The following is a 22,300-nucleotide window of genomic DNA, read 5'->3' as shown; positions in this document are numbered from 1 at the left end:
CTCTCCTTTCCATACCAGCCCCCTCTTCACACTGTCCTCTCATACTGTGTCCCCCCTATAGGGCCTAGTATTTATACTCTACTCTCATCACACTCCCCCTCCTTGGTATACTGTCCTCTCCTGGCTGTGCACTTACACTGTCTCTCCATGCTATGCCCCCACTACTCAGTTTCTATTCTGTGCCCACTCGCTTTTCTCAACCAATACTGTCTCCTCACACTACTCCCCTCCCTCCTCATACTGTCTCCTCTCACATCCCCCTGCTCACCATACTGTCTCCTCATATATTTACCTCCTCACTTTCTATACTGCCTACTCATCTGACTCCCCATACTGTGTCTCCACACATCCCATCATCCTCACTCCCCGTTCTCTGTCCACATACATTTTTCACATAGCTACTTATACTGTGTCAGCATACATTCCCCCATTCGCTTCCCATACTGTCTGCACCCATCCCCCTACTGTTTCCTCATATATGCCCCCCATTCTGTTTCCTCATACATGCCCCCCATTCCGTAACAACTTATATGGAATTTCTGCATGGTACATATACTTATTAAATTGTACCTGTATATCAAAGGACCTTTGGACCCATCATTATATTTATAACACCACCACAAGAAAAAGAGATGATACTAGGTCTAATAAAGTATCAAACTGTAACAACTTTATTATTAAAATCATTTAGACACAAGGTGAACGGAGATGACAATACAGAGTTATATTTAAAAGGATATTGTGCAAAACAGCAGGAGGTTTTGTACCCAGGGATCTTATTTCACATGCATATAATGATCTCCAATGACTATTCAGATATTACAACTAAATAAGGAGAGGTAGTACTCATAGCTATTACTGCAACTAACAGATGGCATATATTGCAACACTGTCAGTGCTGCCAAAGTACCTATAGCTAGCAAATACCACCCATCGCTATCATGGCGCCAGTAGCCAAACAATTGATCAATGAATTGTGCAGTATAAGCTGCTATTTACCCACCGCAATGCAGACAGGATCTCCTGGGACGCGCCTCCGCCACAACGCGCGTTTCAGAAAAACAACCTTGATCAGGGGGCATTAAACTAGACGATGCAAGTGAGTTTAAAAAGGTATGACCCCGGAAGTGTATCCTGTAGCTGCCCCGGAACCTGTAGCGTGCTGTCATGACCACCATGACGCCGGCGAGCGTCCCAGCCAAACGGCAGGAGGAGAGAGACCACGGGGGCCCCACGTGATCCCAAGCCACCCGACCTAGGTAGGGAAGCACGCAGGTGCAGTGGAAAGGAGAACGCACACAGACCCGGATAAGGTATACATGGGAAAGCAATTGCCTCTATACTATAAACATAATAATATCCACACAGGAGGGAATGTCACATTGGCACTCAAACAATATTATGGGTATGTGTATATACAGTAAATTGCCGCATCAGATTACGGATAGTCTGTACGATATTCACCTAAAAAATCATAATGGGGCAGATTCATGCGGCAAACATACCCTACAATGGCATAAAAAAATTATTATTATACTAATCCTCAATATCGATATAAATACGAAGACCATATATTATATATTATTACGGCTTATAAAATACTAATGTATCACAGCGGTGCACCACATGAATACCCTAAGAGATAGCTCAGATACATTATGACAGAAATAAAGGCACAGAATTTCGCAATCATATCTTAGCAAAGCTGCGGACAAGTAATTGATAAATTCAAGTCTATAACTGTAACTACACATTATTACATAGTGATAGTCATCATATTTTCTTGGTACAACACAGTAACATTCTTCCATGCCGGGTAAGTCCAATCAAATATCAATGTGGAAATTCTTGATAGAAGGAAGTGTAGAGAGCCAAGTAGTGCGAGGGCGGCCACAATCATATTACCACTCTTCCGGAGTCAATGAATTAGTGCAAGACTAAAACAAATAAAAATGTACACAATTAAAAACAATACAACACCCTCTCAGATACAACTACAGAACTCAGCAGAATATCAGTGATCACAAAAATGGGGCATAGCTAATGCTATCATTAAGTCCCACTGGATGGACCGTATTCAGAGTCCAAATCCATTTGGACTCCATACGGGCAAGACGTTGAAAGGTACCCACATCTAGCATGTCTATACCCCTAACCCTAAGGAGGGTGGCATCACTTCCATGGAACCTCTTAAAATGGCGGGGCAATGTTAAGGATATATCTTCCACATCGGCCGCTGCGTTGATGCTCAACACATGCTCCCTGGTGCGCACTTTTAGTTGTCGCGTAGTCATCCCGATGTAAATTTTATTACACGGACACACCGCGTAGTAGATGACATTTCTACTAATACAAGTTATCTTTTTTCTTATTGTAAATTGTCGGGATCCATCTGAATTAGAGAAGACCCTACTACGTTCTATGTTAGGGCAAGCAACGCAACGGCCACATGGACTACATCCATTGTTCACCACCGCTAAATATAAAATGTAGTCACCATTTCACCTGTGTAGTGACTGTGGACCAACATGTCCCTCAAATTCCTGGAGCATCTGACAGCGATACCAGCCCTCTCTGGAAGATAGCGTGCATTAATGGGGTCGGTCCTAAGCACATGCCAGGATTTTTCCCAAATCTTTTTCATAAGTGGGAACTGGGAGTGGTAGTTGGTTACAAACCTAACAATGTCACGATCTTGATTAGTTTTATTGTCATATAATAATGAGTGGCCAGATGTATATTTGGGCCTATTAGATGCTTTTTTAATCCTGCGGTTACTGTAGCTGCGTTCAACTAATCTTTTCTTCAAGTTCTCAGCCCGCATCAAATAATCCTCTTCAGTTGAGCATAGCCTACGAAGACAAAGAAATTGACCAGTGGGGATAGCCTGAATAATGTGGCCAGGATGAGAGGAGGAGGCATGCAACAAAGTGTTCGTTGATGTGGGTTTTCGATAAAAAAACAGTCTGCAGTTCACCATGAGTGTCCTGTTTCAGGGTAATATCCAAGAATTCGATCATATCTCTATCATATTTATAGGTCAAAAATATATTACGATCATTGTTGTTTAGGGATAACATGAAGTTCTGCAGACTTTCTATTGATCCCTGCCAGATCATCAGAATGTCATCAATGTACCGCGTCCAGGAAAGGACGCAGCCCATTGACGACGGATGATCCGGCAGGGAGAGGTCCCTCTCCCACAGCCCCAGGAACAGGTTGGAATAAGCCAGGGCAAAAGAAGCCCCCATAGCTGTTCTCTGGAGCTGTAAGAAGAAGGACCCCTTGAACACAAAGAAATTATGCATAAGTGCAAATTCCAATAATTTTTAAACAAAATTCTTCATATCACTAGGTAAATTCGATGTGCCCAAGAAAAACTCAATGGCCCGTAGACCATCCTGATACCTTATGCTGGTGTACAGCGATTCTATGTCCGCCGTCACCAGTATCTCATCATCTCATCATTCTCCAGATGTATCCCATCAACTCTCCTCAATAGATCACCCGTATCCTTCAAAAATGAAGGGAGTCCTTCCACTAGAGGCTGCAATTTTGAGTCAATCCAGCAACTGACCTTTTCAAGATAGTTACCCTTTCCTGAAATTATTGGGCGGCCGGGAGGCGTCTGCATGTCCTGAATCTTAGGTAACAGGTAGAATGTGGGGATTGTGGGGTCTGTCATGATAAGGGCAGAAGCTAGTTCATTAGTAATTGTCCCTACCTCTTTCTCACTCTTAATCATGTCATTTAGTTGTCGAGAGTATGCGGATAAGGGGTTAAACGTGCATTTTTATAACACGTATGATTATTTAATTGGCGATATGCTTCCCTTTCATAAAGGGTTTTTGGCCAAATCACCACATTACCCCCTTATCCGCAGGTTTGAATACAACATCAGACAGATTCTGTAGGACATGCAGACGCCCCCTCTCCTCCCTTGTAAGGTTATCCCGAAAGATATGGCGTGGAATCTCCCCCCATTCCCCAGTACTGTTTCCTCATACTTGCCCTTATTCCCCCATACTGTTTCCTTGTAAACGCCCCCCATTCCCCAGTACTGTTTCCTCATACATTTCCTCATCCCCCGTACTGTTTCCTCATACATGCCCCCCATTCCCCGGTACTGTTTCCTCATATATGCCCCCCATTTCCCCATTTGCTCTTCATTTTGTGTCCTCAAATCTCCCCCACACATTAAATCCCCCCATCCCCACCACAAATCTCCCCACACACAATAAATAACCCCATCTCCATTCCAAATCTCACCCCACACATTAAACACCCCCATCCCCACTCCAATTCTCCCCACACACATTAACCACCCCATCCCCATTCCAATTCTCCCCACACATAATAAATCCCCTATCTCCACTCAAATTCTCCCAACACATAATGAATCCCCCTATCCTTACTCAAATTGTCCCCACACATAATAAATCCCCCATGCCCACTCAAATTCTCCCCACACATAATAAATCCCCCCATCCCCACTCAAATTGTCCCCCGTGCACTTAATCTTTCGTGTCTACAGCTCCACTGAAGCACTTACCACCAGTGTTCGCCTCTGCAGTGCGAGTGAGTGACGTCAGCAGTGTGATCACATGATCTGATCACGCTGCTCGCGTCCCTCTGACCCAGCAGTCAGAGCCTCAATTATACTCACTTCTGTAAGATGCGAGTACAATTAATCCCTGGGCAGGGGTTGACACTGACAGCTTGGGGCCCCTGTGCAAGAAATGTGCCTGGGCCCCCCTCATTTTATGGCGACAAAGCTATATATATATATAGCCACACCCACATACAGTACATGTGTATATATTACATAATCTCCTTTATTATGTATATTGCCGTCTCTTATTGTACAGTGCCCTATCTTGTTATGTACAGTACTGTCTCTTACATATTGGATTATATAGAGCCCTGTTTTTTATTACATACCTTCCTCTCTTGTTAGCTGTATAATGCAATGATAGCTGATGGAGCATGGGAAAGCTTCTTTTCTAATGGAGGAGCTGATGGACTGGTCGACTGGTCACCAACTCCTCCATCAGCAGTCATTTTATATCTAAATAGAGAGGGGACTATGTAATAAAAGAAGGTGCTGTGAATAACAAAATTATCAAGAATACACTATGTAAGAGACAGTACTGTACATAACAGCAGAGGAAGCTATATAATAAGGGATGTCACCATATATAACTAGAGAGGATGGTATGTAATAAGGGACGATGTTATACATAATAAAAGAGGAAACTATGTAATTAATGATGGTGTTATACAGAATAAGTGAGTACACTATATACTAAGGGACTGTGCTATATATAATAAGTGAGTACACTATATACTAAGGGATTGTGTTATACTTAATTGGAATGTCCACTCTATATGAAGGGACTGTGCTAGACATAAGTGATAATAATGTCTTCCTCCACTTCCCCTGTTCCTAAGTCCATTATAAGTCTGCCTTCCTCCCATCCCAATCCCCAACACCCCTCATTGTGCTCCTCCCCCCGCATCCCACTATTGTCCTCTACCCCACCCCATCATTGCCTCTTCAAGACCTCAATCATTGCCTTCTCCACCACTATCATTGCTTTCTCCCCCACCACCCCATTTCATTGCCCATTCCACCACCTCATCATTTCCTCCTCCCCCACCATGCCATCATTGTATTTTCCCCCACCACTTCCATCATTGCCCATTCCACCACCACTCCCTTCATTGCCCATTCCACCACCATCATCACCCTCCTCCCCCACCACCCCCATTATTGCCCTTTCCACCACCGCCATAATTGCTTTCTCCACCACCACTATCATTGCTTTTTCCCCCATCAGCCCATCATTGTCCTTTCCACCACCTCCATCATTGCTTTCTCCCCTGCCACCCCATCATTGCACTTTCCACCACCTCCATCACAGCCTTCACCTCCACCACCCTATCATTGCTTCCTTCCCCACCACTCCCATCATTGTCTTTTCTACTACCACCATCATTGCCTTTTCCCCACCTCCATCATTTCCTTCTACCCACCATCCCCTTTATTGCCCTTTCCACAACCACCATCATTGTCCTTTCTACCACCACCATCATTGCCCATTCCACCACCTCCATCATTTCCTTCTCCCCACCACCTCCATTGCATTCTCCCCCACCACAATCATTGCCTATTCCACCACCTCCATCATTGCCTTCTCCGTCCCCCACCCCCATCATTGCCCATTCCACCATCTCCATCATTTCCTTCTCCCCCCACCACCCCATTATTGTCCTTTCCACCACATCCATAATTTCCTCCTCCCCCATCATCCCCATCCTTGCCCATTCCACCACTTCCATCATTTCCTCTTTCCCCACCATCCTGATCACCCCATCATTGCCTTCTCCCCATCAGCCCCATCATTGTCCTCTCCTCCCCCTACTCAGACACAACACCATTTACCTCTCTGCACATTCCCCTGCAGCACTACACACACACAACACATGCACCACTCTGCCGCAGCATCTCTGTCATCGTCCTCTCTCTGGCACAGCCGCCGCTGAATGATGATGTCATCCAGTGGCAGGAAGCAGGACAGAGCCGGTGCACTGCAGCTTCTCTGTGCAGGCTGTCAGCTTGACAGTCGGCACAGAAAACAGCTGACTCTCAGTCCGGGGGCAGCAGGATGCTGCCGCCGGGGGAAGACACTGCTGATCGCTGTGCCCTTTGCCAGCTGTGCCCCCCTAGATGCGCCTCTGGCTGGGCTCACCCTCCGAGTCCTCATGCAATCCCTGCATCTCTCTCTGTTGTCCAGGCGCCGGCATCTTCTTCCTGTGTGAGCTGTCACGTGGTACTGCTCATTAAAGTAATGAATATGTGCTCCACGCCTATGGGAGTGGAGACATGTTCATATTCATCACCTTAATGAGTGGTACCACGTAACCGATGAGCACAGGAACAGCTGCCGGCACTGAGACCATCAGAGTTGAGGCACCGCTGGTGGAGGGCGAGTATGATGTCTTCAAAAAGGTGGGGAGGTGGGTGGTTGGGCGAGAGGCACCGCATCCTGGCTCCCTAGGCACATGCCCTCAAGTGCCTAGTGGCAAATATGCCCCTGGCTGTAAGAACTCGCACTGTGTTTGCACCGAAATCCTGTGTGCCTGGATTCACGTGGTGTTAACAAAAAGAACTGTGCTGGTATTGTGCTGGCCGGTTACTGCTATATCAACACCTGTTCACAAAAGCTGCCATCTTGGAGGCATGTAACATCACTAATGCAGTGCGGACTCTCTTTAGGAAACAAAGTGTTTGATTATCAAACGCATTTCTGCGGTTACGACCACCTTCATCAGGGCTTACACCTGCAATCCTTGGCAGTGCTTATATAGGCAAGTACCTCATCTCAGAATTCAATCTTTCATTTTTTTATAATTTTGTTATTAAAGGCAAACAGTTCTATCTCACTATTAAGACCTATTGACCTTAGGTCCACCCATCCAATGTTTTTCCACTTTTTTAAAGGTTTAAGCCTTAGGGTGCAGACAGACAGCCGTATTACTCGTTTGAGGAATGCATCGCAATTCTTGGACTGGCCGTCGGCTCTCCTGACCTGAGCATGACAGCATGTATTTCTATGCAGTCACTCTCAGGTCAGGAGAGCCGAAGGCCAGTCCGAGGATTGCTATGTGATCCTCGCGCGAGTAATACAGCTGTTTGTCTGCACCCTAAGCCTTAAACCCTTTGTAGAATATTTCTTAGGCCGGGGGTCACACTTACCGTATGGAAAATGGGTCCAAGTCTCCCTGCCAAGAGTTGCACAAGGGTTCTCCATATGGTCATCCATGTGTAATGCGTTTGCAATGCGATGATGCTATTTTCTCACACCTACAGTATGTACCCATATGATATCCATATGCAGTGAGATTGCTATCTGATTGCAATGCGATTTTAACATGAGCTTTTACATACAGCAATTCTCTGTCATTTACATATCATTATCAAAGGAAATATTCGTGAAAACACACATATATATGTAAGATAGATTAAAAGGCGGCAAATGATCTGCCGCATACAGTATAATCACAGAGTGACAAGATAGAATAGATAGAACAGATATATGCACATAGAATAGATGTATATACTGCATATACACATGTCAGTGACACACACATATATATGTATGTATATTGCACAGAGAGATACAGTAGATAGAAAACAGCCGGTAATTCCGTGTTTTGTAAAATGTATAAAGAGATGGATTACATACAGTAAATACAAATAGAATAGGTAGATATATAGATGTCAGTGACAAATACAATTAGTACAGTGTGTGTGCAAATTACTGTACATATATTTAATTAATAGATTATTTTTCTGAAAAAAATGGTGTGGGCTCGCGCGCAATTTTCATAACCAGCAGAGGGAAAGCTGACAACTGGGGGCAGATGTTTATAGCCTGGGAAGGGGGTAATACCCATGGAGCTTCCCAGGCTATTAATATCAGCTCACAACTGTATACTTAGCCTTTACTGGATATTAAAATGGGTGACCCCCAAAAATGATGTGTGGTCCCCCTATAATTAATAACCAGCAAAGGCTATGCAGACAGCTGCAGGCTGATATTAATAGCCTAGGAAGGGGCCATGGAGACTGCCCCCCAAGGCTAAAAACATCAGCTCTCTGCCGCCCCGGAAAAGGCGCATCTCTGAGATGTGCCAATTCTGACACTTAGTCTCGCTCTTCCCACTTGCCCTGTAGGGGTGGCAAGTGGGGTAATAGTTGGGGGGGTTGATGTCACTGTCAGATGACATCAAGCCCCGAGGTTAGAAATGGAGAGGTGTCAATAGACGCCCCTATTACTAACTCCATAGTCACATTGTAAGAAACCACAGACACCCAGAAAAAAGTCCTTTTATTAAATAAATACATGTACAGTAATTTGCACACACACTGTACTAATTGTATTTCTCACAGACATCTATATATCTACCTATTCTATTTGTATTTACTGTATGTAATCCATGTCTTCTATCCTGTCGGCTCCTGCAGTGACTTTACAGAACACGGCAGATGATTTAACGTCTTTTCTTGTATCTATCTCTCTATGTAATATAAATACATATATATATCTATTCTATGTATATATATCTATTCTATCTATGCTATTCTAACTTGTCACTCTGTGATTATACTGTACGCAACAATTTGCCTTCTTTTCTTGTATCTATCTCTCTATGCAGTTTAATAATAATAATAATAATAATAATAATAATAATAATCTTTATTTATATAGCGCCAACATATTCCACAGAGCTTTACAGTTTAACAATTTTGAACATAACAGTCATAAGTAACAATGTTAACAATACAATAATTAAAGCAAAATAAGACGACCCTGCTCGTGAGAGCTTACAATCTACAATGAGGTGGGGGAGATACAAACTACAGGTGTGTATTTACAATGATGCATTTACAATGATGGTTGTTGTGAATTTGGTTTTTGGGCTCCCCCGGTGGTCACTGGTGGTACTGGACTTGTGTGCTTCACTTTCTCTGTTCACCTGTTTCCATCAGGATATGGGAGTATCCTATTTAACCTTGCTGCTCAGTTATTCTAGTGCCGGCCATCAATGTAACCAGAGCCTTTCTGTTGCATGTTCCTGCTTATAGACTACTATCAGCTAAGTTGGACTCTTAGTCCTAAGTTTGTTTTGCATTTTTGTTCCAGTTCACAGTTGTGTTATTTTTCTGTAGCTGGAAGCTCTTGTGGGCCGAAATTGCCACTCCGGTGTCATGAGTTGACACATGAGTCTTAAAGTAATTTCGGGATGGTATTTTAATAGGGTTTTCAGCTGACCGTGAAGTTCCCTATTGTATCTTCTTGCTATCTAGTAAGCGGACCTCGCTTTGCTGAACCTACCTTCATACTGCGTATGTCTTTTCCTCTGAACTCACCGTCAATATATGTGGGGGCTTCTGTCTCCTTTTTGGGGGAATTTCCCTAGAGGTAAGCCAGGTCTGTCTTTTCCTCTATTAGGGTTAGTTAGTCCTCCGGCTGGCGCTAGGCGTCTAGGGATAAAACGTAGGTACGCCACCCGGCCACTGTTAGTTGTGTGGTAGGTTTAGCTCACGGTCAGCCCGAGATTCCATCACCCAAGAGCTGTTCTGTTATTTATGTTCTCTGACGTTCCCTTGCCATTGGGAACCATGACAGTATGGCCGGCCCAGTGTTAAAACCGTTGGCAGAAGAAAGGAGAGAAAAAGAAGTCTGCAGATTTTTATTTTTTATTTTTTTTCCTCTGAGCTTGCTCTATAGTTGACTTAGTTGCATTTCTGCTCTAATTGCAGCCTTTGTCTCTCTCTCTCCTTCTAATCCTTGAATGGCTCTGATCTCACCTGATTAAAATGGATCCTCAGAGTTTGGCTACAGGTTTGAATAATCTTGCTACGAAGGTTCAAAATTTACAGGATTTTGTTATTCATGCTCCTATATCTGAACCTAGAATTCCTATACCAGAATTTTTCTCCAGGGATAGATCTCGTTTCCTGAATTTCAAAAATAATTGTAAATTATTTCTTTCCCTGAGATCTCGCTCCGCTGGAGATCCCGCACAGCAGGTTAGGATAGTAATTTCCTTGCTGCGGGGTGACCCTCAAGACTGGGCATTTGCATTGGCACCCGGGGATCCTGCGTTGCTCAATGTGGATGCGTTTTTTCTGGCTTTGGGGTTGCTTTATGAGGAACCTAACTTAGAGATTCAGGCTGAAAAAGCCTTGATGGCCCTATCTCAAGGGCAAGATGAAGCTGAAATATACTGCCAAAAATTTCGTAAATGGTCTGTGCTTACTCAGTGGAATGAGTGCGCCCTGGCGGCGAATTTCAGAGAGGGTCTCTCTGATGCCATTAAAGATGTTATGGTGGGGTTCCCTGCACCTACAGGTCTGAATGAGTCCATGACAATGGCTATTCAGATTGATTGCGGGAGCGCAAACCTGTGCACCATTTGGCGGTGTCTTCTGAGAAGGCTCCAGAAAATATGCAATGTGATAGAATTCTGTCCAGAAGCGAACGGCAGAATTTTAGGCGAAAAAATGGGTTGTGCTTCTATTGTGGTGATTCAACTCATGTTATATCAGCATGCTCTAAACGTACAAAAAAGGTTGATAAGTCTATTTCAATTGGCACTTTACAGTCTAAGTTTATTCTGTCTGTGACCTTGATTTGTTCATTATCGTCAATTACCGCGGATGCCTATGTCGACTCTGGCGCCGCTTTGAGTCTTATGGATTGGTCCTTTGCCAGGCGCTGTGGGTTTGATCTAGAGCCTCTGGAAGTTCCTATACCTCTGAAGGGTATTGACTCTACACCATTGGCTAGTAATAAACCACAATACTGGACACAAGTGACTATGCGTATGAATCCAGACCATCAGGAGATGATTCGCTTCCTTGTGTTGTACAATCTACATGACGTTTTGGTGCTCGGATTACCATGGTTACAATCTCATAACCCAGTCCTTGACTGGAAAGCAATGTCTGTGTTAAGCTGGGGATGTCAGGGGGCTCATGGGGACGTACCTTTGGTTTCCATTTCGTCATCTATTCCCTCTGAGATTCCGGAATTTTTATCTGATTATCGTGATGTTTTTGAGGAGCCTAAGCTTGGTTCACTACCTCCTCACAGAGATTGCGATTGTACCATAGATCTGATTCCGGGCAGTAAATTTCCAAAGGGTCGTTTATTTAATCTATCTGTACCTGAACATGCTGCTATGCAAGAATATATTAAGGAGTCCCTGGAAAAGGGACATATTCGTCCTTCTTCATCTCCCTTAGGAGCCGTTTTTTTCTTTGTATCTAAAAAAGATGGCTCTTTGAGGCCGTGTATTGATTATCGACTCTTGAATAAAATTACAGTCAAATATCAGTATCCTCTGCCACTGCTGACTGATTTGTTTGCTCGAATAAAAGGGGCTAAGTGGTTCTCTAAGATTGATCTCCATGGGGCGTATAATTTGGTGCGAATTAAGCAGGGGGATGAGTGGAAAACCGCATTTAATACGCCCGAGGGCCATTTTGAGTATTTAGTAATGCCTTTTGGTCTTTCAAATGCCCCTTCAGTCTTTCAGTCCTTTATGCATGACATTTTCCGTGAATATTTGGATAAATTTATGATCGTGTATCTGGATGATATTTTGATTTTTTCGGATGACTGGGATTCTCATGTCCAACAGGTCAGGAGGGTTTTTCAGGTTTTGCGGGCTAATTCCTTGTGTGTGAAGGGTTCTAAGTGTATTTTTGGGGTTCAAAAGATTTCTTTTTTGGGGTACATTTTTTCCCCCTCTTCCATTGAGATGGATCCTGTTAAGGTTCGGGCTATTTGTGATTGGACGCAACCTTCTTCTCTTAAGAGCCTTCAGAAATTTTTGGGCTTTGCTAATTTTTATCGTCGATTTATAACTGGTTTTTCTGATGTTGCTAAACCTTTGACTGATTTGACCAAAAAGGGTGCTGATGTTGCTGATTGGTCCCCTGCTGCTGTGGAGGCCTTTCGGGAGCTTAAGCGCCGCTTTTCTTCCGCCCCTGTGTTGCGTCAGCCTGATGTTACTCTTCCTTTTCAGGTTGAGGTCGATGCTTCCGAGATCGGAGCTGGGGCGGTCTTGTCGCAGAAAAGTCCCGACTGCTCCGTGATGAGACCTTGTGCGTTCTTTTCTCGAAAATTTTCGCCCGCCGAGCGAAATTATGATATTGGTAATCGGGAGCTTTTGGCTATGAAGTGGGCTTTTGAGGAGTGGCGTCATTGGCTTGAGGGGGCTAGACATCAGGTGGTGGTATTGACCGATCACAAGAATTTGATTTATCTTGAGTCTGCCAGGCGCCTGAATCCTAGACAGGCGCGCTGGTCGTTGTTTTTCTCTCGGTTTAATTTTGTGGTCTCATACTTACCAGGTTCTAAAAATGTGAAGGCGGATGCCCTTTCTAGGAGTTTTGAGCCTGATTCCCCTGGTGATTCTGAACCTACAGGTATCCTTAAGGATGGGGTGATATTATCTGCTGTTTCCCCAGACCTGCGACGGGCTTTGCAGGAGTTTCAGGCGGATAGACCTGATCGTTGCCCGCCTGGTAGACTGTTTGTTCCTGATGATTGGACCAGTAGAGTCATCTCGGAGGTTCATTCTTCTGTGTTGGCTTCTGTGTTGGCTGTCCCGGGATCTTTGGTACCAGGGATTTGGTGGCTAGGTCCTTCTGGTGGCCTTCCCTGTCTCGAGATGTGCGAGTTTTTGTGCAGTCTTGTGATGTTTGTGCTCGGGCCAAACCTTGTTGTTCTCGGGCTAGCGGATTGTTGTTATCTTTGCCTATTCCGAAGAGGCCTTGGACTCACATCTCTATGGATTTTATTTCTGATCTCCCTGTTTCTCAGAAAATGTCTGTCATCTGGGTGGTGTGTGACCGTTTTTCAAAGATGGTTCATTTGGTGCCCTTGCCTAAGTTGCCTTCCTCATCCGAGTTGGTTCCTCTGTTTTTTCAAAATGTGGTTCGCTTGCATGGTATTCCGGAGAATATCGTTTCTGACAGGGGGACCCAGTTCGTGTCTAGATTTTGGCGGGCGTTCTGTGCTAGGATGGGCATTGATTTGTCTTTTTCGTCTGCGTTCCATCCTCAGACTAATGGCCAGACTGAGCGAACTAATCAGACCTTGGAGACTTATTTGAGGTGTTTTTTGTCTGCGGATCAGGATGACTGGGTTGCCTTTTTGCCGTTGGCGGAGTTTGCCCTCAATAATCGGGCTAGTTCTGCCACTTTGGTTTCTCCTTTCTTTTGCAATTCGGGGTTTCATCCTCGTTTTTCTTCCGGTCAGGTGGAGTCTTCGGATTGTCCTGGAGTGGATACTGTGGTGGATAGGTTGCATCGGATTTGGGGACAGGTGGTAGACAATTTGGAGTTGTCCCAGGAGAAGACTCGGCATTTTGCTAACCGCCGTCGTCGTGTTGGTCCTCGTCTTCGTGTTGGGGATTTGGTGTGGTTGTCTTCTCGTTTTGTCCCTATGAGGGTTTCTTCTCCTAAGTTTAAGCCTCGGTTCATCGGCCCGTATAAGATTTTGGAGATTCTTAACCCCGTGTCCTTTCGATTGGACCTCCCAGCATCTTTTTCTATCCATAATGTCTTCCATCGGTCATTATTGCGCAGGTATGAGGTACCGGTTGTGCCTTCCGTTGAGCCTCCCGCTCCGGTGTTGGTTGAGGGTGAATTGGAGTACGTTGTGGAGAAGATCTTGGACTCCCGTGTTTCCAGACGGAAACTTCAGTATCTGGTCAAGTGGAAGGGCTACGGTCAGGAGGATAATTCTTGGGTGACAGCCTCTGATGTTCATGCCTCTGATTTGGTCCGTGCCTTTCATAGGGCTCATCCTGATCGCCCTGGTGGTTCTTGTGAGGGTTCGGTGCCCCCTCCTTGAGGGGGGGGTACTGTTGTGAATTTGGTTTTTGGGCTCCCCCGGTGGTCACTGGTGGTACTGGACTTGTGTGCTTCACTTTCTCTGTTCACCTGTTTCCATCAGGATATGGGAGTATCCTATTTAACCTTGCTGCTCAGTTATTCTAGTGCCGGCCATCAATGTAACCAGAGCCTTTCTGTTGCATGTTCCTGCTTCTAGACTACTATCAGCTAAGTTGGACTCTTAGTCCTAAGTTTGTTTTGCATTTTTGTTCCAGTTCACAGTTGTGTTATTTTTCTGTAGCTGGAAGCTCTTGTGGGCCGAAATTGCCACTCCGGTGTCATGAGTTGACACATGAGTCTTAAAGTAATTTCGGGATGGTATTTTAATAGGGTTTTCAGCTGACCGTGAAGTTCCCTATTGTATCTTCTTGCTATCTAGTAAGCGGACCTCGCTTTGCTGAACCTACCTTCATACTGCGTATGTCTTTTCCTCTGAACTCACCGTCAATATATGTGGGGGGCTTCTGTCTCCTTTTTGGGGGAATTTCCCTAGAGGTAAGCCAGGTCTGTCTTTTCCTCTATTAGGGTTAGTTAGTCCTCCGGCTGGCGCTAGGCGTCTAGGGATAAAACGTAGGTACGCCACCCGGCCACTGTTAGTTGTGTGGTAGGTTTAGCTCACGGTCAGCCCGAGATTCCATCACCCAAGAGCTGTTCTGTTATTTATGTTCTCTGACGTTCCCTTGCCATTGGGAACCATGACAGATGGTCCAGCCATCTTCAGGGGATGGGGGATAGATGGAAGTAGTGAATGGGCTACACTCACAAACATAAAATGACTGATTAGGGAACGTGATAGGCCGCTCTGAACAAATGTGTTTTGAGTGAGCGCCTAAAACTATGCAAATTGTGGATGGTCCTAGTATTTTGGGGTAGAGCATTCCAGAGGATTGGCACAGCACGGGAGAAGTCTTGGAGTCAGGAGTTGGAGGTACGGATTAGAGCAGAGATTAGTTGAAAGTCGTTTGCAGAGTGCAGCGGTCGGTTAGGCTGATAGACAGAAATGAGGGAGGAGATGTCAGCGGGTGCTGCACTGCTGAGAGCTTTGTGGGTGAGAACAAGTACTTTGAATTGTATCCTGTAATGAACGGGCCGCCAGTGTAATGACTGGTGAAGAGCGGACATGTCTGAATACCGATTAGCTACATGGACAACCCTGGCTGCTGCATGAAGGATAGACTGGAGAGGGGAAAGTCAAGTGAGGGGGAGGCCAATTAATAGAGAATTGCAGTAGTCCAGGTGGATCAGGGCAGCAGTGAGGGTTTTTGTTGTTTCCATGGTGCGAAAAGGGCGGATTCTAGAGATGTTCTTTAGGTGTAAGCGGCAAGAGCGGGCAAGAGATTGTATATGGGGTGTGAAGGAGAGATTGGAGTAAAATATAACACCCAGACAGCGCGCCTGCTGCCGGGGTGTTATTATGGTGCCACCCACGGAGAGGGAAATATCAGGTTTAGGGAGCTTAGTAGATGGTGGGAGCAGAAGAAGTTCAGTTTTGGAGAGGTTGAGTTTCAGATAGAGAGCAGACATGATGTTGGAGACTGCAGACAGACAGTCAGTGGCATTCTGTAGTACAGCAGGGGTAAGGTCAGGGGATGACGTGTATAGTTGTGTGTCATCAGCATAAAGATGGTACTGAAAGCCAAATCTGCTGATGGTCTGTCCAATTGGGGCTGTGTAGAGAGAGAAGAGAAGGGGGCCAAGGACTGAGCCTGAGGTACCCCAACAGCGAGAGGAAGAGGAGATGAAGTGGAGCCAGCAAACAAAACACTGAAGGAGCGGTCAGAAAGGTAGGAAGAGAACCAGGAGAGAGCAGTGTCCTTAATGCCTAGTGACTGGAGCCTAGAGAGTAGGAGAGGGTGGTCAACAGTGTTGAAAGCTGCAGAAAGGTCGAGAAGAATGAGCAGAGAGTGGTCACCATTGCATTTTGCTGTCAGAAGGTCATTGGTCACTTTGATGAGTGCAGATTCTGTCGAATGTAGGGGGCGGAAGCCGGACTGTGAAGGGTCTAAGAGGGAATAAGTAGAGAGGTAACGGGTAAGGCAGGAGTAGATCAGGCGCTCCAAGAGTTTAGAGATGAAGGGGAGATTAGAGACTGGTCTGTAGATATTTGTGCACGATGGGTCGAGGGCGGGTTTCATTAGTAATGGAGTAATGATAGAGTGTTTGAAGGACGAGGGGAAAATGCCTGAGGAGAGGGAGAGATTAAAGATTGTACTTAGGTGAGTTGTGACAACTGGAGAGAGAGACTGGAGGAGATGAGAGGGAATTTGGTCAGTAGTGCATGTAGTCGGATGAGAAGAAGAGAGGAGCTTGGAGACTTCTTCTGTGATGGGATCAAATGTGGAGAGTGAGCCAGGGAAAATGCAGGGAGGGATGGGAGTCACTGCACTTAGTGGCTGGGAGCGGATTTCCTGACGGATGTTATCTATTTTCTTTATAAAGGGGGAGGCCAGGTCATCAGCACAAATGTCTGTGATAGGGGCTTGTGCTTTTGGCCTGAGGAGGGAGTAAAATGTGTCCAAAAATTTCTTGGGGTTGTTGGATAGTGAGGAGATCAGGGTGGTGTAGTAGGTCTGTTTGGCGAGGTGAAGGGCAGAGTTATAGGTTTTTAACATAAAATTGAAGTGTATGAAGTCTTCTGGTGTGCGAGTTTTCCACCATAAGCGTTTAGCACACCTAGAGCATCGCTGGAGAAATCGGTTTTGCAATGTGAGCCAGGGCTGTTTTACTCTGTGTTTGGAGGTTCTGAGAGTGAGGGGCGCTACTTGGTCCAGTGATTCTAAGAGTATCATTGAAGTGATGTACAGCGAGATCAGGACAGGAAAAAGAGGAGATTCGGGACAATGATGAGTGTAGGGAGTCTGAGAGTGTATGAGGGTTAGTGGCATGTAGATTTCTGACTGAATGGTAGATAGGAGTGTGCTGGGCGGGGATTTGTGAGCGTGAAGGAGAGAATGTTGTGGTCAGAGAGGGGAAGCGGTGAGTTATTTAGGTAGGAGATTGAACAGAGCCGGACAAAGACCAAGTCAAGGGTGTTACCGTCCTTGTGTGTTTCAGAGGTTGAGAACTGTGAGAGGCCGAGAGAAGTGGTTAGTGATAGAAGCTGAGACGCAGATGTGGCAGTGAGGCTGTTAATAGGGATGTTGAAGTCTCCCAGGATAAGGGTTGGAAGTTCTGAGGACATAAAGTGTGGCAGCCAGGCAGAGAAATGGTCCAAGAAGTGGGTGGGCGAGCCTGGGGGCCGCTATATGACCGCTACTCTGAAGGAGAGGGGACGAAAAAGCCTGATGGTGTGGACCTCAAAAGAAGGGAATGAGAGTGACGGAACTGGGGGGATGACCTGGAAGGTGCATTGTGGGGACAGGAGCATGCCGACTCCACCACTAGGCCTGTTTGTGGGTCTCGGGGAATGGGAGAATTGTAAGCCACCATGAGAAATTGCAGCGGGGGAGACAGTGTCAGAGTCCTGGATCCAGGTTTCAGTGAGGGCCAACGGATTCAGAGAGTTGTTCAGAAAGTAGTTGTGCAGGAAGGGAAGCTTGTTACATACAGACCGTGGATTCCAAAGGGCAAAATTGAGAGAGAGAGGTGAGGGAGCGCAAGTAATATTAATAAGGTTAGTATGGTTTTGATATGAGGTAGGGTAGCGGTTGGGGGATGGGGGACCGGGGTAGGGGGAGATGTCCCCAGAAATCAGTAGGAGTAAGAAGATAAAAAGCAAGTAGTTTTTGGAAGTGTATGAAGTTTTTTTGTGCGATGTGCCTGGGCGAGATGGGCTGAAGTTTTTCAAGAAGGTGAGAAGTGCATGGGAGCTGTACATGGGAGAGGGAAGGAGAGAGGAGCTGATGTATATGAGTGGTGATGGAGGGGGGATTTGGCGGTGGATGTGGTTTGCAAGGGAACATAGGAGGATAGGAATAAAGCACATGGATGGAAGGGAGAGCAGAGTGTGGGTTACCTGACTCCTGCCCTGACTAACTGCCATGGAATAACTGCCGTTTAACTTGATGATTATCTAATGCGATGCTTTGCTGAATGTGTGCGACCCCACACATGCGTGCACCCCTAAAAATGAATCTAAATTTATAGACCCCCAGTGCAGGGAGAGGAGAGCAGGATTATGGGAGCTGGTTAGTTATAAATTAGGGACAGCTGCTCACCATATCCTGGTGTGAGAAGGTGATCAAAGAAGCCTTCCTGATTACAGCTCTATACTATAGCACCTCTGCAGAGATAAACATCTACAGAGATCCCCCCCCCCCACCCCCCGGAGCTACAGCAGTAAGTACTGGGAGCCATGTAACTGATGAATTCTAGCAAAGGAGTTGAATGACGATTACCATTCAGGCTGCTTGCTGAGATTGAATGGAGTAAAAAGACATGCAGGCTATTTCAGTGACATGATTATCATTCAGGCTGCTTGCTGAGACTGAATGGAGTAGAAAGACATGCATGCTATTTCAGTGACATGATCACCATACCATACATATATATGTGTCACTGACATATATACACTATATATATACAGTATTTTCCGGCGTATAAGACGACTGGGCGTATAAGACGACCCCCCAACTTTACCAGTTAAAAAATAAAATCTTCTTAAAAGTCGGGGGTCTTCTTATACACCGTATGTCGTCTTATAGGACCGGTGAATATGTGCCTTTTGGGGGGGGGGAGTGATCCTGATGACAACGAGGGGGCGTCTCACAGTAAAGTGAGTATCCCCCATTACCTTATCGTAGCGCTGCAGCGTGGGGTCTCTGTGCTGGGAGCGCCGGCTGCTGTGCTGTGGTGCGGCGGCTCCTCTTCTGCAGTGTGGGGCCTCTGTGCTGTGGGGTGGCGGTGTCGGCGTATCTTTATGCAGTCGGGGCTCCTCCGGCATCTCATTAAAGCCTGGAGGCCCCGCCGGCAACTCCATCGGTACAATGCGGTGGCCTCCGGGAAAATGGCCGCTGCTCAGATTCAGATCTCGTCCCGAGATCTCGGGAGACGAGATCTGAATCTGAGCAGCGGCCATTTTCCCGGAGGCAGCTCAATAGGTGCGATGCGGTGGCCTCCGGGAAAATGGCCGCTGGGGGCTGCGCATGCTCAGATTCAGATCTCGTCCCGAAATCTCGGGACACGAGATCTGAATCTAAGCAGCGGCCATTTTCCCGGAGGCCACCGCATTACACCGATGGAGTTGCCGGCGGGGCTTCCAAGCTTTGAGATGCTGGAGGAGCCCCGACTGCATGAAGATACGCCGCCGCCACCGCCCCACAGCACCAGAGGCCCCACACTGCAGAAGAGGAGCCGCCGCACCACAGCACAGCAGCCGCCGCTCCCAGCACAGAGACCCCACGCTGCAGCACTATGATAAGGTAATGGGGGATACTCACTTTCCTGTGAGACGCCCCCTTGTCGTCATCAGGACCACTCCCCCCCCCACCCACCATATACACCCGGCGTACAAGGCGATTCCCGGCGTACAAGACGACCCCCGACTTTTAAGAAGATTTTCAGGGGTTAAAAAGTCATCTTGTATGCCGGAAAATACGGTATATATATATATATATATATATATATATATATATATATATATATATACATCCATCTATTCTATGTGTATATATCTATTCTATCTATTCTATTCTAACCTGTCAGTGTCATTTTACTGTACACCAAACATGAATTTGAATTGCCGGCTTTTCAAAGGACACCGGTGCGTAAACATCAAACAGCACTCGCATGGTCCATGTGGTGTCCGATGTTTTCTCGCACTCATAGGCTTGCATTGGTGAGAGTTAGCAGATATACGCATAAAATCGCAGCATGCTGCTATTTTACACGCACGTAGAATATACCCGAGAAAAAATACGGTAATGTGAGCTGCCCCATAGATTAACACTGGTCTGAGTGCTATGTGATGTTTTCTTGCATAGCACTCGTCCATATTCAACAGTAGTGTGACCCTGGCCTTAGAGTGCTGCTCTCCATCTTCTCTTTCTAGCATTGTGAATACTAATAGAAGTATTTTTTTCAAAACCTCATCTACACAATTCTTAGAATATCCAAAGGGGAAATTGACCAGTGCTGCAGAATAGAAATGCACAGAATGTCAAGATACAGTATACTGGGGATTCCACTTCAGAAGAGCAAATTGAACTGTAGATTGTAAACTCATGAGGGCAGGGTCCTTTCCACCTCTGTACCAGTATGTCAGTTTGCTTAATTTTATGTATGTTATATGTATGTAACCCTTTTCACATGTACAGCACCTGGGAAATAATTGTGCATTAAAAATAAATAATAATAATTTAATGCATATCAAATTCTAGTAGAATTTTATGAACTTCACAAGTCCCTGCAAATTAAAACAATTTGATATTTGATTTACGTGAATGCCCCAAAAATGCATGCTACTTTTTTACACATTGCAGAAGTTTTCATCCTTTATAGAATGCTGACATGGCCTCAGATACGACTACACAGGCTTCCCCAATAGTGAGAGGATTTCAGAACTTACAGTTCACCAACTGAAAAAGGAAGAGAAAGTCCTAAAACATTAGACAAATCCAGTTGAGCTCAAAAGTTTACATACCCCTGCAGAATTTTTGCTTTCTTGGCCCTTTTTCTGACAATATGAATGATAACACCAAAATATTTTCTCCACTCATGGTTAGTGGTTGGGTGAAGCCATTTATTGTTAAACTACTGTGTTTTCTCTTTTTAAATCATAATGACAACCCAAAACATCCAAATGACCCTGATCAAAAGTTCACATACCCTGGTGATTTTGGCCTGATAACATGCACAGAGGTTGACACAAATGGGTTTGAATGGCTACTAAAGGTAACATCCTCACCTGTGACCTGTTTTCTTGTAATCAATGTGTGTGCATAAAAGCTGAGTGAGATTCTGGGATCCAGACAGACTGTTGCACCTTTAATCCAGCCACTGCAAAAATAATGCAAAAATGTGTAAAGCAATAAGTTTAATTTCTCTGGAGTGAGAATAGGAGTCCAAAGAGAGAAGGAAAAGTTGTTGAGATATGGTCACTCTTTGTTTCCCTATCTTAAGTAAAAGATCAGAGATATCTTTCCATAGAGTTTTCGTTTTGGACAGGTCCATAGTCTAACCAGAGTAAGATGCCATCCAGAAATAATCTTATAAAATTTTCATGTATATTGACAATAACGTTGAATTTGTATGAAAGTTTAAAAGCACGTTGCCAATTTTCAAGAGAATATGTTTTACTTAAATCTGATTCCCATTTAGTTATGGGTTTTGATTTTATGAACTGTCTGAATTAAGGAGAAAAATGTTTAGAATTGAGAGTCCTCAGTGGTTGATACCTTTTAATGGCTAACTGAAAAGATGGTAACAAATTGCAAGCTTTCGAGACTACACAGGTCTCTTCATCAGGCATAGACTAATACAAATTCTGAAGAATCACATATTTATGCACAACATAGCACAGAAAAAAAAAACATGGATAAGACAGGTGGCATGAAGCAGAATTACCATGAGTGATAAACAGTTATGTCCATAAATGTTGGGCCAGTTCTTAGATAAGGAATGTTTTATTGTCCTCTGATTGGGGTTTGTGTTGTGATGACCTCTCATAGTCTGAGGGGCAAGTTCCTTAGTTGATGTAAAAAGACTTTTTACATCAACTAAGGAACTTGCCCCTCAGACTATGAGGGGTCATCACAACACAAACCCCAATCAGAGGACAATAAAACATTCCTTATCTAAGAACTGGCCCAACATTTATGGACATAACTGTTTATTATCACTCATGGTAATTCTGCTTCATGCCACCTGTCTTATCCATGTTTT

At 45.1% G+C, this 22,300-nt stretch overlaps 1 protein-coding gene and 1 long non-coding RNA gene across 2 annotated transcripts in view; one reads left to right on the top strand and one right to left on the bottom strand.

Annotated features, from left to right (window-relative positions):
- LOC143768793 (uncharacterized) overlaps positions 1-22,300 on the top strand; it is a 204,137-nt gene that overhangs the window by 160,551 nt on the left and 21,286 nt on the right. The gene's annotated exons all lie outside the window — the stretch shown is intronic.
- Positions 649-21,416, bottom strand: LOC143768892 (uncharacterized). The gene is made up of 2 exons (XR_013214122.1): positions 21,324-21,416; positions 649-1,937 (listed from the first exon to the last, which is right to left on the bottom strand). It is a non-coding gene; the product is annotated as an uncharacterized LOC143768892 (long non-coding RNA).

Source organism: Ranitomeya variabilis, chromosome 1, assembly GCF_051348905.1.
Source record: "Ranitomeya variabilis isolate aRanVar5 chromosome 1, aRanVar5.hap1, whole genome shotgun sequence".
In the NCBI taxonomy this organism is placed as follows: Eukaryota; Metazoa; Chordata; class Amphibia; order Anura; family Dendrobatidae; genus Ranitomeya; species Ranitomeya variabilis.
The sequence above is the reverse complement of the archived record's forward strand: the minus strand, read 5'-3'. Positions and strand labels throughout refer to the sequence as shown.